This window comes from Narcine bancroftii, chromosome 1, assembly GCF_036971445.1.
Source record: "Narcine bancroftii isolate sNarBan1 chromosome 1, sNarBan1.hap1, whole genome shotgun sequence".
NCBI classification, from domain to species: domain Eukaryota; kingdom Metazoa; phylum Chordata; class Chondrichthyes; order Torpediniformes; family Narcinidae; genus Narcine; species Narcine bancroftii.
Genome location: NC_091469.1, coordinates 330,219,296 through 330,236,325, shown reverse-complemented (window position 1 = coordinate 330,236,325; position 17,030 = coordinate 330,219,296). Strand labels below are relative to the sequence as shown.

The window sequence follows — 17,030 nt, the reverse complement described above, 5'->3', positions numbered from 1 at the left end:
TGGCAGCAGTGAGAACAGAACGTATGCGGGATGGTGTGAATCCTCGATGGTTGCTGCTGCTCTCTTTTATGCCTCGTAATATTAATACTTTAAAAAAAATTTTATGCAGTCGACAGACGTCTGGAAGAAACCAACTAAACTTGACTGCTTCATAGGGAAGAGGGCCCATAAACTTTTGGCTCCATAACCAAAAAAAGTTGAAAATAGCTGATCTCGATCAGTGGTTCTCAACCTCTTTCTTTCCACTCACATACCACTTTAAGTAATCCCTATGCCATAGATGCTCTATGATTAGTAAAAGATTGCTTAAAGTGGTATGAGTGGGAAAAAGTTTGAGAACCACTGCTCTAGACCCAATTGTTACTGAAATATTTTCCTTGAGAAATATTGTCATTGCCTCATTTCTTTTGGACTTATGAAACTGTGCACATAACGTGTCAAAATTATTAAAATGGTGGTTTTCAAACTTTTTCTTTCCACTCACATACCACCTTAAGGAATCCCTTACTAATCACATAGCACCTATGGCATAGAGATTGCTTATTTTCAATGCCTAGGCAGTCCACAAAGTTCCCTGATTTCTTCACACAATATTGATGCCTTCTTTCAATAACTGCATCAAATGGCCCGTCATCAAACATAACAAGAGGCTGATGCATCTTTGCAATGCTTTTCCCTTCAACTCTTTCCTTGCAAAGAAATATTTAGACTGAATATTTCCCTTTTGTAGTTAAATAAACAAACTCTGAATAATGAGAATGCTAATTATCTGATTGATTGTACAAGTACAACCTGACGAAAAAGCTTAGAAGCAAGCCTAGCTTTCTTGGACTTACATCAATGAAGCAATTAAACATACTCACAAACACCTGTGAAGCCAAATTTCCCAAACATTATGGTGCCCTGAAATGCGGGGAACTATGTATAAAAAGTGCTGTAATTTCTACATGGTCAAACCAAAATGTACACAAATAACCTTGAATATAATCCGGAATGTGCACTTCAATTACATATTAATTGTTTGATTACAATTTAAAACTGTGGAGCACAGGGGCAAATAAAGGAGAAAAAAAAGTATTTGACCCAAACATTATGGAGGGTGGGTACTGTATATATACAGAATATAAAAATAAATACATATTATTTAATAAATAGTAGTCTCCAAGAGTATATGAATTCAATTAGTTGTTCAGCAGTCTCACTGCCTGCAGGAAGAAGCAGTTCCTCAGCCTGATAGTGCTGGCTCTGATGCTCCTGTATCTCTTCCCTGACAGGCGTAGCTGAAAGATGCTCCATGCAGGGTGGAAGGGGTCCTCCATGATTTTGTGTGCCTTCTTCAGACCACGATCCCAGTAGATCATGTCGATTGAATGGGGGTGGCGGGTGGGGATAAGGTGGAAGGGAAATGCCAGTGATCCTCTCTGCCACCCTTATAGCTCTATGGATTGACCTCTGATCCATTTCTCAATAGCACCAGTACAACTCTGTGATGCAGCCAGCCAAGACACTCTTGATTGAGCTCCTGTAGAAGATTGACATTAATGAGGGGCGTGGCAAGATGGTGTAGAGTCTAGACATGTAATCTCAATCTCTCTAGCCAGACTTATAAGTACCCATTTTTTAACCCTTTGTTTTCAAGTTTAAAGTTTTTAAATTTTAGTTCAAAGTATTAAGGAACTATTATGGCCACTAATGGTAAAGAGATTAAACCTCAAGTGCAGAAGAAGTTACATTTTTGAAGTGCTGAAGATTTGGGGCCTAGATGACTTGATACAGCCTCAGGCCTAATCTCTTCTGTGTCTAAATCTCAAAGACTGCCTGTGGGAGCTGAAAAAATGTCTATTACTCACCAAGTGAAGGATGGCGCTGGAATTACCAATTCTCTGGAAGAAAGTGCGTGTTCCCAAGAAATGGATTCCGATTTGCAAAGCCTTTCGATTTCAACGGAGGGAGCACGCAGGAAGACGACTCCATTATTGGAAATGCATCAGGAAGCATTTCAACCTGAAGATATTGCTTTCCATCGTGATTTTGTGAAAAAACAAGATCCGGGGGGAGACCAGAGGCGACCCCCTGAGGAAGTCGGGGTGCCGTCGCTGGGAGTCCAGACCCGCAGTAAAACTTTTAAAATGCCTTCTATTGAGTTGCAGCAGGAGTAGCAGTTACCTGGTTCTGCCACTACGTCAGAGAGAGCAGGGCTGAGCTTTTCTGAGCTACAGTATATGCAACTAAATGCAGTTATTCTAATGAATGAGATGGTTCAAATGATGTTCAGAATTGAATATAGTTAAAGCACGTGTGGATGCATCTTATGAAGAATTTAACAAATTTCAGACTGCTTTTTCGGACTATAAACAACAAGTGGCTTCTAACACAGAAAAAATGTTGAAGGTTGAAAAATCAGTCATAGAATTGAGAGAACGTGAGAAGGAGTTAGAGAGGAAAATAGACTACTTGGAGAATCAAAGCAGAAGGAATAATGTGAAAATCGTTGGTTTGTCAGAAGGTATAGAAGGACAAGATCCTCTTCGTTTCTTTAAAGACTGGATCACACAAGTATTAGGGCAAGAATTGTTTTCTGGAGGATTGGTACTGGAAAGAGCCCATAGAGCTCCAAGAAGAACACTCTCAGCTGGTCAGCCACCGAGACCAGTAATAATTCGATGTTTTAATTATTTGGACAGAGAAGCAATACTTCGACTCGCAGTGCAAAATGCGAGATAACGACAAACTCCGTTATTGATTCAGAATAGCAGAGTTTTTTTAAAATCCTGATTTGAGTCAAGAGGTCATTCAACGTTGACGTCGATTTAATTCAGTTAAAGAAGTTTTGTGGCGTAAAGGTTATAAGTCTACTTTTCGCTACCTGGCAGTGTTGAAGGTGTTTTATGGAGACTATCAATTCTGGTTTTTTGAGAATGATCGTGAAGCGATGATTTTTGCTGATTCATTGCCAAATATAAGAGGACAAAGATGTAGTCCACCATTGTCTCCTAAAGAAAAATCTGGTTGTTCTGGAAATGGAAGAAATGGCAGAAATGGGAAAAACGGGAATGGAAAGAGTTCAACTTCTTCTGAAATGGGATCTTCGAGATTGGAATCTCTTGGATGAAAAGAAGAATTTTCTTTTTCTTACTTTTTTTGTAATTATGATATTTTGATGTTATTCATTGTTTGGCTGGGGAGGGAGAGATTTGCTCTAAGTTCTTTACTAGTCATCAGCCACTGGTGGGTGACCCACACCCAATTTTTGTTTAGGGATTACTACCTTTTGGTAGTTTTTTTTTGGGGGGGGGGATTTTATTTTTTTAAATTTTTTTTATTTTAATTTTAGTTAGCTTTTAATTTGTGATTTTTTTTCCCTATTGGAGGGCCTATATACGTTGACTTGAGTTTTCATATAAAGATATTATTGGTATTTAATAATAATAGTAGATATGTCAAAGTTGAGGTTTGCTACTTTTAATGTTTGAGGACTAAACAGTCCAATTAAGCGTAAGCGAGTCTTGGCGTATATTAAGAAAATGAAAATTGATATTGCTTTTTTACAAGAAACACATTTGAATGTGAAGGAAAATATAAAATTAAAGAGGGACTGGGTTGGGCATGTATATTCTTCTTCATTTAATTCTAGGGCTAAAGGCGTAGCAATCTTGATACATAAAAAATTATCTTTTGAATTACAATCAATGGAGGAAAAGGCAGGATGTATTCTTAAATTGAATTGTAAGATTTTTAGTGAATTTTGGATTTTACTTAAAATTTATGCCCCAAATGCAGATGATGAAATATTTATTTCAGATACATTTTTATGTTTGGGTCAGGCTAATGATAATATTTTAGTTGGTGGTGATTTTAATTGTGTTTTGGAACCTTTATTAGATAAATCTCCGAAGAAAGTTAAGAAATCTAAGATGGCAGTTCAGGTTCAAGCGTTGATGAAAGATCTTAATTTAGTAGATATTTGGAGATGTCTTAATCCGACAGAGAAAGATTTCTCTTTTTATTCATCTAGACATGAATCGTTTTCAAGGATTGACTTCTTTTTAGTATTGGCACATTTACAAGGGAAAATACAACAAGCAGAATATGAAAGAAGGGTGATTTCAGATCATTCTTTGCTATATTTTACATATGCAACTTCTGAGAAAATTCAAGTGGCCGATCGTTGGAGGTTTAATACAATGTTTTTAAAAAATACGGAATGTATTGATTTTTTTGAAAACACAAATTAATTTTTTTTTGAAAGAAAATTCTAATTCTGTTCAAAGTAAGTTTGTATTATGGGATGCTATGAAAGCTTATTTGAGAGGAAAAATAATTAGTTATACTTATAAAATAAAAAAGAATCGATTAAATCAGAGTCTTGAATTAGAGAAACAGATCGATGAGTTAGAAAAGGAATTCCAGAAAGATGCTACAGAAGATCAGAAAACAAAATTATCTAGGTTGAAATGTCAATTGGAAATAGCTTCCCTTACACATATGTTTTGGTCCTGTCCCTCTTTACAGAATTATTGGAAGGAAATTTTTTCCATTATATCTACTGTTTTGAATATTGATTTACAACCACATCCCATTACTGCAATTTTTGAATTACCTATGATAGATTTGACTTATTTATCTCTTCCTGCGGTTCGTATGATTGCTTTTCTTACACTAATGGCTAGAAGATCTATACTATTAAATTGGAAAGAGGTAAATCCTCCCACTGTTTTCCAATGGTTTACCCAAAGTATACTATGTTTAAATTTAGAGAAAATTAGAAACTCTGTCTATGAATCCTCTTCTAAGTTTGAGTTAACCTGGCGACCATTTATTCAATATTTTCATTTGTGGTGAGTTGATCTGGCTCTGTTTTCTTTCTATGATTATGGATGATAATTGGGCTGTAAGATGAGATCGGAGTGATCGGCGTGGTTTAGCTATATCTGTAGGTTTTTTTAAAAGTTTTTTTTTAAGTTTTTTTTAATTCAGATTTGTTTTTTCTTCTTTTTTGGGGTTTTTTTTTCTCTTTTTTCATATATTGTTATTAATTATATCTTTTTTTTTAGAGATAGTTCACACCCTAAACTGATCAAAAAATTTTTTTTATATCATATATTTTTATTCTGTAATATTATTGTTTAATATCTCTGTATTAATTCATTACTTACCATGTATTTTTTTTATATCTCTTTGAACTGTATGTGTTTATAAATTATAATAATAATAAAAAGATTGAAAAAGAAAGAAAGAAAGTGGAATATAATACTTTGCAATCTTATCAATTTGAATGTGTGATTAATAGGACTAAACAACAGTATTATGAATGGGGAGAGAAAGCATATAAGGTATTGGCATGGCAATTAAAGAAAGAACAGATTTCGAGGACTATTAATGCTGTTAGACGGAATTCTCTTATTAATTATAAACCTCGTGAGATTAATGATGAATTTTGTCATTTTATAAAAAGTTATATACATCTGAAGGAAAACAAGAAACTGGATCGATTGATCTTTTTTTAATCACAGTTGAATTTACCGATATTAGAGGATGCAGATATGCAGGAGTTAGAAGAACCATTTACTGATTCGGAAATTAAAATGGCTATGATGGAAATGCCGAATGGTAAATCGCCTGGTGATGATGGATTTTCGGTTGAATTTTATAAATTTTTTAAGATGATTTATCTACAGTGTTTGGGGATTTATTATGTTAAGTTGGAGAACATTATGAATTACCTGAGTCGTGTTCTAGTGCTTTAATTACAGTAATCCCAAAAAAAGATATAGATCCTTTGAAGGTATCTTCATATAGACCAATTTCATTGTTAAATGTAGATTATAAAATAATAGCTAAAATATTAGTGAAGAGATTGGCTAAATTTTTACCTAAGTTGATTCATATGGATCAAACAGGTTTTATAAAGAATAGATATGCTTCAGATAATATTTTACGTGTGATTAGTTTGATTAATAGATTTCAACAATCTTCAGATCACCCGATGGTGATATATTTAGATGCAGAAAAAGCATTTGATAGAGTTGAATGGAATTTTTTGTTTAAAGTTTTGGAGAAATTTAAGCTTGGTCCTTTCTTTATTGGTTGGATTAGGTCTCTATATAGTAAACCGGTAGCTAGAGTATTGATGAATGGTTTGATTTCGGAACCTTTTAAATTGACTCGATCAACTCGTCAAGGTTGTCCTTTATCATCAGCTTTGTTTGCGTTAGTGATTGAACCTTTAGCACAGCTGATAAGACCAAATACACAGATACAAGGTATGAAAGTTTTAGACGAGGAGTATAAACTTAATTTATTTGCTGATAATGTATTGGTGTATTTAACAAACCCAGCTCAGTCACTTTTGCACATGGAGTGTTTAATACAATATGGATGTCTTTCTGGATATAAAGTTAATTGGGGAAAAAAGTGAAATATTACTGGTAAGTGAAGAAGATTATTCAGTTTATAAGAATACTATTAATTTGAAATAGACTGATCAAATTAAATATTTGGGTATAATTTTGGATGTTAATTATCAATCTTTATATAAATTAAATTATGTTCCGTTAATAAAAAAAATTAAAACTGATTTGATTAAATGGAAAGACTTGCATATTAATTTATTGGGTAGGATAAATACAATTAGGATGAATATTTTTCCACGTATAAAATATTTGTTTCAATCTATTCCGTATTTACTTGATAATATTTTTTTTTGAGACTTGAATAAAATGGTTAGGGAGTTTTTATGGAGAGGTAAATTTTCTAGAGTAGCTTTGAATAAATTAACTTGGAAATATGAATTAGGGGGATTACGTTTACCACATTTTCAAAATTATTATGAAGCAGCCCAACTTAAATTTATTAGTTCATTGATGGATTTGGTACGCCCTCCTAGTTGGGCCAAAATTGAGATGGCAAATATTTTTGAATTTGAAATACATCAATTTTTGTTTAGATGGAATATAAATTTGTTACAACAATATAATGTGCCTATACTAAAACATTTAATGAAGTTATGGATAAAGAAAAATAAAATGATAGGCTCTAGGGGTAAATTATCGGCTTTGACTCCATTGTATAATAATCAACTTATTTATTTTTCAATACATAATCGAAGTTTATTGCATTGGAGATTTAAAGGTGTGAAAAATTTGGGAGATTGTTTTAAAGAGGGTAAATTTTTATCTTTTAATCAGATGAGGGACAGTTTTGATATTGATAAGAACTCTTTGTTTCTCTATTATCAAATTCGATCTTTGGTAAAACGTATGTTTGGTAGAGATATGATTTTACATGAAATGACTAAATTTGAGACTTTTCTTATGAAGGTACCAGAGAAGGGTTATATTTCATCTATGTATCAAATATTACAGGATGGTATGGATAAAAAGGGTTGGGATAGATCTAAAAGTAAATGGGAAGCGGATACTGGTTTTATTTTTTCTGAGGATGATTTGTTAGATATCTGTTATGATAGTGTAACTAGATTGATAAATGCACATTATAACATATATAACATAACAACAATTACAGCACGGAAACAGGCCATTAGGCCCTTCTAGTCTGCACCGAACTAAACACCCCTTTCTAGTCCCACCTCCCTGCACAATGCCCATAACCCTCCATCTTCTTCTCATCCATATACCTGTCCAACCTTTTCTTAAATAATACAATTGACTCCGCCGCCACTATTTCTCCCGGAAGCTCATTCCACATGGGTACCACTCTCTGAGTAAAGAAGTTCCCCCTCATGTTACCTCTAAACCTCTGCCCCTTAATTCTTAACTCATGTCCTCTTGTTTTAATCTTTCCTCCTCTTAACGGAAATAGCCTATCCACTTCCACTCTGTCTATCCCTTTCATAATCTTAAATACTTCTATCAAATCCCCTCTCAACCTTCTACGCTCCAAAGAATAAAGACCTAATCTGTCCATTCTCTCCCTATACTCTAGATGCTTAAACCCAGGTAACATTCTGGTAAACCTTCTCTGCACTCTCTCCACTCTGTTTATATCCTTCCTATAATTAGGCGACCAGAAATGCACACAGAACTCCAAATTAGGCCGCACCAACGTCTTATACAATCTCAACATCTCAACATCACCTCCCAACTCCTATTATGCAATGATTAACTATAATTTTTTACATCAATTATACTTAACACCTGAAAAATAAAAAAGTATGGCTTTCATGAATCAGATTTGTGTTTTAGATGTGGTAATACAGTTGGAACTTTTTTTCATGCTGTTTGGTCATGAAAGCATATACAATCTTTTTGGAAGAAATTTCAATTGTTTTTAGAATACCTGTATAAGATTAAAATACTTTTGGATCCGACAGTAATTTTATTGGGTAGTTTGCAACCTCTGAAAGGCTTGGGATTAGATAAGTTTCAGCTTTCTTTTGTATATTTAGCTTTATCTGAAGCGAAAAAATGTATTGCTAGTACATGGAAAGATACAAATATGATTGATATTAATAGATGGCTTAATGAGGTGAGATATTGTTTAATAATGGAAAAAATTATGTATGTTTCACATGATAATTATAATTTTTTAATTAATAAGTGGTTGTTATATTCAGAATATTTACATTTCAATTTACATTGATTAGATCTTAATATGTATATTTAATTTTTCTTAATATTTTTTCTTTCTTTATGGCTCTCCTTAGGAGAGTTGGCTGAAGGGGGTGGGGGTTCTTTTCTTTTTTTTTCCTATATATAAAAAATAATGTTCATGTTTATGGTTAATTGTTGTATATGTCATATACTATTTGTTTTTTGAACGAATAAAGTTTTTTAAAAAAGGGTTGACATTAATGATGGCCTGTAGCCTTGCCCACTTCAGTCTTTTCAGGAAGTGCAGTTGATGTTGAGCGATCATGACAAGTGAGGGCTGGTCGCTTGTTAAGTGAACTCAAGGAAGTTAGTGCTCTCCACTCTCTCTATCACAGAGTTATTAATTTGTAATGGAAGCTGATTGTTCATGGTCTTCTGAAGTCCACAATCATCTCCTTAGTCTTGTCCACACTGAGACTCGGGTTGTTAATCTTGCACTATATCATGGGATTTTTCACCTCTTCTCTGTAGTGTTGTTGCTGACGAGGCCAATTACTATTGTCATCTGCAAACTTGATGACTCTGTTGGAACTGGATCTGGCAATGCAGTCGTGGGTCAGTAGCATGAACAGGATTGGGCTAAGCACACAGCCTGAGGTGCTCAATGTGATGGTGCTTGACATTCTGCTACCGACCATGACAGACTATGGTCTTTCCATTAGGAAGTCCAGAATCCAGTTATAAAGAGGGGTGTTGAGTCCCAGTGAGGACAGCTTCTCCACCAGCTCTGGGGAATTATTGTGTTAATTGCAGAGCTGAAATCGATGAACAGCAGCCTGGTGTATGAGGCGTCATTGTTCAGGTGGGCCAGGACGGAGTGCTCTCGTATCATCAGTGCAACGGTTTCTTCTATAGGCATATTGAAATGGGTCCACTGTCTCGGGGAGGTTTTCTTTGATGCATCCCACCACCAGATGCTCAAGGCATTTCATAATGGTGGAGGTCATTGCCACAGGGCAGTAGTCATTGAGGCCTGTTACTGTTGCCCTCTTTGGTACTGGGATGATGGTGGCTGTCTTGAAACCCATGGGGATGATGGAGTGTTGCAAAGAGATGTTGAAGGTGTCTGTAAAGACCTTTGTCAGTTGATGTGCCAATCCTTTATTACCCAACTAGGTATGTGGTCTGGTCCTGCCTGCTGTCTTGTGTGGGTTCACCTTGGATAGGGTTCTCCTCACCTCGGCCATGGCTATTCAGGGGGGCCTGTATATTGCATCTAGCCCTGATCTAAAGTTTGAATTAAAAAGGCAGTGCAGTTAGTATATATATGCTATATCCCACCAGGGGCTCATGGGTGGAAAGGTCCTGATACAGTGCTGTATGTATAAATGTTCAAACTTGTCCCATTGACAGGGATGAAAACATTTCCATTCACAATTACTTCTGCAAGAGGATGTGTGCCAGTTGTCTAACAAAAGCACAACTTTACTCTCCGAATGCAGAACTTTTCACTTGTAAATGTTCTAACACTTGGTGCAAAATCATGATGAAATCAAATAACTTTCTCATCCATCCATGATCACTCTGAGATTTATGATCAACAGGAGACGGCCAATACATTTAGGACATCTAAATGCTTCCTGATAACAAGTAGTTTTAGTCAATGGACTCTTCTTGCATTTGCACGCACATGGTTAAGCAATATTTATTTTGTTGTTTGCACCACCTAAAGTGATATTTGGAAGGATGCACCACATTTGCCCTGTTTCATCAGAATTATGATCGCATCGGCAGTCGTATCATGATTCATGTCAACATTTCTACTTTCTCAGAAGTTTGCGGAGCTTTGGTATGACACTGAAAGCATTGCAAATTTCTACAGGTGTGCTATGGAAAGTGTGCTGACCGGCTGCATCATAGCCTGGCATTGGGACACTAAAATATCTAAGTGGAAAGCCCTGCAAAAGGTAGTCAAGGCAGCCCAGTACATCACAGGCAAAACTCTCCCCACCAATGAGAAAATCTACAGGGAACGCTGCCGTCTGAGAGCAGCAACAATCATCAAGGATCCACAACACCCAGGATGTTCTCTGTTCTTGCTGCTACCATCAGGAAAGGTGTATAGGGGCCAGAAGACGCACACCACCAGGTTTAGGACCAGCTGCTACCCCTCCACCTTCAGACTCTGAAATAACAAATCCATTGGGAACTCATTTAAGGAATCTTGCTTTGTGATGGGGATGAAGGCAGGACATTTAACGAAACGCAAATGGAGCCACCCATCACTGTGATCACACCTCAGGAGCTGAAGGTGGGCTGCTGTGCTCTCGGCTGATGGGAGACAGCACGTAATCAGCATCACATCAATGACAAATATCAAAGTTAAAAAGCTCCATGAATTTCCCTGAATTTCTTAGAAATTTTGGGTGGTTGCATGCGAGTTCCACTTGAATGAGAACTAGATAAATGGGTGCTGGGATTTCCAAGGAAAATCAGAACCCAGGACAGAAAAGATCATGTATTTCTCTAGTAGTTCAAAAAGATATAGAGGTAAGACAAGATAGGATGTGCCTTGTCAATTTTCTTTTTTGAAATGACGCTAAATAATGCAGAAATGGTTAATATTGAATTTCATGTTGGAGAAATAAATTTATTTTCAATAGTATGATGCTTAAACAACCTTGACTTGCAGTGGAGTTTCCAGACTATTGCATTTCTCCTCCCAATTCAGAATTAACTATACTTAAATGTTTCATTGAAGGTTATTGTGGCGGGAAGTTGGTCAGTTTGACCATCCAGTCATTTGATTACAGAAATACCTTGGGTGTACAAAATTCAAGCAACCGGCAAAAAAATTGAGGAAAATAAATTTTAAAAAATTAAAATAATAGGCAAAAAATATGTGAGTTTAAAATTGTAAAACTAAATGTTCTCTGAAGTAACACACAAACTTTTGGTGAAGATGGGAGCAAACATTCAGCCAGAGCAGTACCTTGGTCATGCTTTGCTCATAGCAGCTGTTTGAATAAACTTGTGTGAAACAACAATGGCGTCACCCAGGATGAAGAGCTGGTTGATACTGCTCACCGTTGGGGTGACTCTCTTCAAGTGTCTTCTTATCTCTGCTTGGTAAGAGTTTCCCCAATCAGAGGGGGAGGGTGGGGTTCATCTTTGGGGCAGCTCCATGGAGGGGAGGAACCTGCAGATGCAGCGAGGTTAAATGTTTTCGAAGGATGTGACTAAAAATAAAGTAAAATACTTTAATGTTTATATATTCATGCAAATGAAGTTTGTTTAGTGTAAATACAGAGCAGTATTTTTGTCTTTTGTCTTGTAAACTGCTTGTCAGCACCAGCGGCTCAATACACCAAAGAGCAATGGCTGTCTACCCTACCCATAATCCCCAACGCAGCTGGAACCATTCTGGGAAACCAGCAATGTGGGGATTATGGGTAGCGAAGTCAGCCTTTGCTCAGCGTGTATGTATGGCATCATGGAACTAGCAGCCACGCTTCTTTAAAGCTACATCAATGCCCCAGCTGCCTCCAGGCTGAGAGGGGACAATGGAGCAGGCTTTTCTGGGGTTGCATTAAAAGGTAAGAAATCGACTTTTAGCCAGCCTCCATGCGGGGGCCGACCATGAAAAGGCCTTTAGTTAGGCATTGTAAGAGTAAATCTCAAACAACCAGAAAATGCTTGTTTTCCATTCATTGAGTGTATTTTAATATCGAAAAAGTGTGAGGAAACCAATTTGGTAGCATGGTAGATTTGAACCACTTGGAGCTGTGATTACATCAGTGTTTCCCTTGCTTATCAAGCACAAAAAGATCAGATAATCAACTGGTTTTGATCTTGCAGCATCATGGATTGAATCTTTGGCGTTGAGATGAAGTGGTGGAAAATGCTGTGAAGTTATCCTATTACAAGGTCAAACTTTGTGTTTTTCCTCTGTCCCCTTTAGCTTTTAATGTTTTTTTAAATCCTTGCACCACGTTCTCTGCTTAGTTACTGCAGTAATCGAGAGTGGGGAATAGCTGTCTTGCTGTTTGGGAAAGCAAGTCCAGTCAGCAGAAGTGTGAACAATAGGGTCAATAACTGCCTATTCAGCCACAAAGGCAGTTCAACCCAATCGGCTGTCCTGGTAACTGAGGCAGCTGCTTTCAAAACCAGTGTACAAAGGCAATATCTAATTCCAGTAAAAGCATCATCTAATCCCTGGGCTCAGACCCCAAATTACACAAATGTTCTGGGTAGAATAGAGCTGGTTTCACATTTCAGCTAATAATTTTGGTGCTGAGTTGGATTTCTGTGCCAGTCTTGCATAAGCACTAACCGTGTTTATATGTGTAAGCATGAACATCGTCCTGAATTAAGGGAAAGGGTAGGCCTTTTAGTTCCTCATCACTGCTCTCCTAACCAAGAAGATTATTGGTGGTTGCAGTCCGAATTCAACATTCCTATGTACTCCCTGGTGACCCCTTGCTTATCATGAATCTCTTTATGCCTTAAAAAAAAATTCCCATCTCCTGCTGCTCTTCTTTAAGAAGGAGAGTTCCAAGAGGGAATCTGGTGCTGGAGAGGGGGCAGAGCTGATTCATCAAATATTGCCTGGGAATGGGGTATCTCAGTCATAATGCGAGAGGAGAGAGGATGTCTACTCTAACTTCAATATTTGAAGAATGAATGTGATTTTTTGAGAACACACAACCCTTTAATGTACCCAATGCACAGGAAGCTAAGGGGGTTGAAGGTGAAATTATGAGGGGCATATTTTGGGAGGGAATCTTTCTCTTTTTACCAGAGATGAATAAAACCTGACAACAGGGATTTGGGATAAGAAGTTTAGAGGGGAATCTTTTCTTTAACCCTGAAAGTAGTTGGAAAGTACAGTAAAACCCCTGGTATCTGGAACCTGTGGGGATTGGTTGATGCTGGATCAGTAAATTTTCCGGTTGTTAGAGATCTACTGAAGACATGTATCACTTAATTAGCACTAAACAGGAAGTCTCAGTATTTTAATAACATCAGCTGCTCCATATTTTTATTTCAGAATCTGGTTTATTGCCTTGAGCATGTCACGAAATTGGCTTTTGCGGCAGTAGTATTGCATATTACAGGCTCTAAATTGTGATAAATAATAGTTCCGTAAATACAGGATTTAAAAATAAATAAGTGTCTGCTTTCAAAAACCTGGAGCAATTTCCCACTTCTGTGTGTTTTTGAGGAAATATGAAAATGAAATAGGTCAGAGGCCAAGTGGGAAAGCGAATTAAGATGAGAATGCAAATGGGTTCTGGACTTTCCATTTGAATCTGTTGGCTTGGCACATTCTTTCCTTTCTTCTTGGAAAAAATTAGAATTTAGTGTTTCATTAAAATCTTTCCATCATAACCCTTGTGTAATTATCAAACTCTCAGCATTCTGACCCACTCAGGGTCACTTTACGAAACCGCACAAATCTAGGGCTTTTTGGTCAGATCTGTGCCGAGATAGTACAGGTACACAATCCTTTATCTGGACATCTAAAATCCGGAAAGCTCCAAAATCCGGCTAGTGGGGAGAGACCGGCAGTGCGAGTTGGGCAGGTGAAGTGGGGAAGATGGCAACGCGACTGGAAGGGGGTGGGGGTAGATACTGCAGCACAATTCAGGTGGGCTTAAATCTGGCTTTCCGAAATCCGGAAAAATCTGAAATTCGGAATACACTGTCTCCCAAGGGTTCCGGATAAAGGATTGTGTATCTGTATGACAATTACTATAAATGCTAGATATAGATTAGTTAAATATAAATTTTTTTACATCAATTATACCTCACATGACAGAAGTTAAATAAATTGAAGTCAATCTATCAGATTAGTGTTTTACATGTGGTCAGGAGACGGGCATTTTTTTAAAACTTTCTTCTTGGTCTTGCCCCAAAATGAAATCTTTTTGGTTAAACTTGGCAATTTGTTTAAACAGGTTATAGGAATTAAATTTCTACAAAATCCAGTGTAATATTGAAGGGATATGATCAAAATTGAAATGATCTCTATATCAAAAAGAATTTCTCAAGATTGCCTTAGCAGTAGCAAGAAAATGTACAGCAGTAACATGGAAATGGATACTCACCTTGGTCTGGAGCGATGGAATGCAGAGATGCATTGCTGTGTTTCTTTTTGGAGAAGATTTCTTATCAGATGAGAAATAAATATGATGTATTTTGAAAATTTGGTTCCTGTATTTACAAATTGAAGGAATTAATTTATAGATGTTTTCTTTAAGCTTCGAACCTCTTTAACCTCCTTGGACGTATTAAAAGATACAAATGACTAATGCCATATGACTAATACCAGGTTTCTATTCCTGTTTTCCTACTTGCCTTTACCCCTTCTATGGTTTTTTGTATTTCATCTCTTCTTTTTTCTTGGTTTGTTTAGGGGAAGGGGTTGGGGTTTAGATCATCATGTAATGGATTTGATACTAATTTATTTTATTTTGCATCTGGCTATGATTACATGTATGGAAAACTTTTAAATAACATTTTCAAAAAAAAAATCTGAGGCATTTAATTGAAATCAAATAGATCTTGATGACAAATTTCTAATGATGAATTGGGGTGATGGTAGAAAAACAGTCCTTGCTGTTGCAGTTCTTTTCATCTATTTGCTGTCATTCCAAACCCTTAATTCCAGACTTGAATGCAATCCCCACAATATGGAGCTATTCTCCTTCCCCCTCCTCCTGTTTACTGGTGTGGCCTCCCTCCCTTATCCACCTATTTCCTCCTGTCTGTGGGGCTGTACTCCTTCACCCCCCCCCCCCCAAATATTATTCAGGGGCCGGCCACATTTTTCTCACACCTTGATGAAGGGCTCAAGCCCAAAACGTCAGTTATGTACCTTTCTATTCGCTATATAAAGTACAATGTTTGGCCTGCTGAGTTTCTCCAGCCTTGTGTTTTTACTGCCGTGTGGCAGAACGTAAGTTGTCCACAACCTAAAATAACCAAAATGTGTGATGGATGGGGACCTTGATTGGAATTTTTTTCCATAAAAGAGCAAAAGAAATCCTGCAGATATCAAAAATTTGAAATAAAACAAATAAAAAGTACTTGAAATAATCAAAGGGCAAAGCAGCATCATTGGTCTCAGATTTATTGTCTGAGTACATGTGTGACATCACATACAGCCCTGAGATTCTTTTTCCTGCAGGTGAGGAAAAATGACCATTTATTGGCAGGGCAAAAAAAAAACTACTCAATGTACACATGTAAACAAACAAAGAAATTTAAACTGTAATACAGAGAGTAAAAAAAACACAATCAAGTACAAAAGTAAGGGCCCTTAAACGAGTCCCTGATTGAGTTTGTTGTTGAGATGTCTGATGGTCTCTTTGCACAAAGACTAGAACATTTCAGGCCGATATTGCTTCCTCAAAACCAGGAACAATGAATCAATGAGTGGCAATTCATACCACAGGATCTCCTGAGTGGATCGAAGCAAGATGCTATCAAAAAGTCATTCAATCACCATTTTGGTTTTTCCAATAGAGCAGATCACATCATGAACATTCGATGCTGAACATTAGAGTGGGTGGAATGTACTTGGAGGGACTGTTAAGGCCATTGGATGGTGGGAAGAAAAGTGGGTTTAAAAGGAAGGTGCTGCATTCCTGTGCTTGCCTGGGAGGGGAATTGAGTGATGGTGGAGATGGAAGAGTGACCCAGAGAGCTGCAGAGGAATGGTCCCCTTGGAATGCTGGAAGGGGAGGGGAAAAGATGTGTGCAATGGAAAAATCTCCTTGAATGTGGAGGACACTGTGAATGTTGAGGTTGGTGAAGACAAGAGGAATCGTTGCTCTGGGGTAAGGGGAGAGAGGAGTGAAAGGGGGGTGTGGAGTAGGACAGATGCAAGGAATCACAAATGTATCTTCAGTAGAGGGGAAGCCATGGTTAAAAAAGAAAGAAAGGAGTCATTATTGGAACAGAAATAAAGCAACAAGAGACATTGGGATGATATGAGAGTCCTTACTCTTCTAAAGTTGAAGGTGAGGAGTCCTATTGCAAAAAATTTGCATTTTACAAAGCTCCTTTCAATATAGCAAAATGTTTTGTGGGTTTGTTATCTAACTTGTGATATTGGGACTTGTGACTAATGGTTTAGTTGAACCTTTTAAAAGTGACGATTAGTGAGTTGATTGAGAGAAGGATTTCTGGAACTGAAGGCACAAGAACCAATTGTGACCTAGGTTCTTGTCCTTCTGTGCTTCCCTGCTATAAACAGGAAAAATCCCCGTTATCCATAATTCGAGCAGCTGGCAACATGATTGCAGAAAATAAATAGGTTAAAAAAAGAGCAAAGTTTAAAATTTGCCCCCCCCCCCCCCCCACCCCAGTGGTTAGTCTGCCAATCCAACCAACACACAGTTTCAAGCATCCGGCGAGTTCACTTATCCGGCATCTATCAATCCCCTTAGTTGCCGGATACTGGGAGTTTTA

The 17,030-nt window shown here is 37.1% G+C and overlaps 1 protein-coding gene and 1 long non-coding RNA gene across 4 annotated transcripts in view; one reads left to right on the top strand and one right to left on the bottom strand.

Moving 5' to 3' along the window:
• LOC138748361 (adenylyl cyclase-associated protein 2-like) overlaps window positions 1-17,030 on the top strand; it is a 224,855-nt gene that overhangs the window by 88,196 nt on the left and 119,629 nt on the right. The gene's annotated exons all lie outside the window — the stretch shown is intronic.
• Window positions 11,445-17,030, bottom strand: part of LOC138748383 (uncharacterized) — a 30,434-nt gene continuing 24,848 nt past the window's right edge. Inside the window, exons 2-3 of the long non-coding RNA XR_011347984.1 lie at window positions 14,663-14,768; window positions 11,445-11,751 (exon numbers count right to left, since the gene is read on the bottom strand). This is a non-coding gene — a long non-coding RNA (uncharacterized lncRNA). The remainder of the gene's footprint in view (window positions 11,752-14,662; window positions 14,769-17,030) is intronic.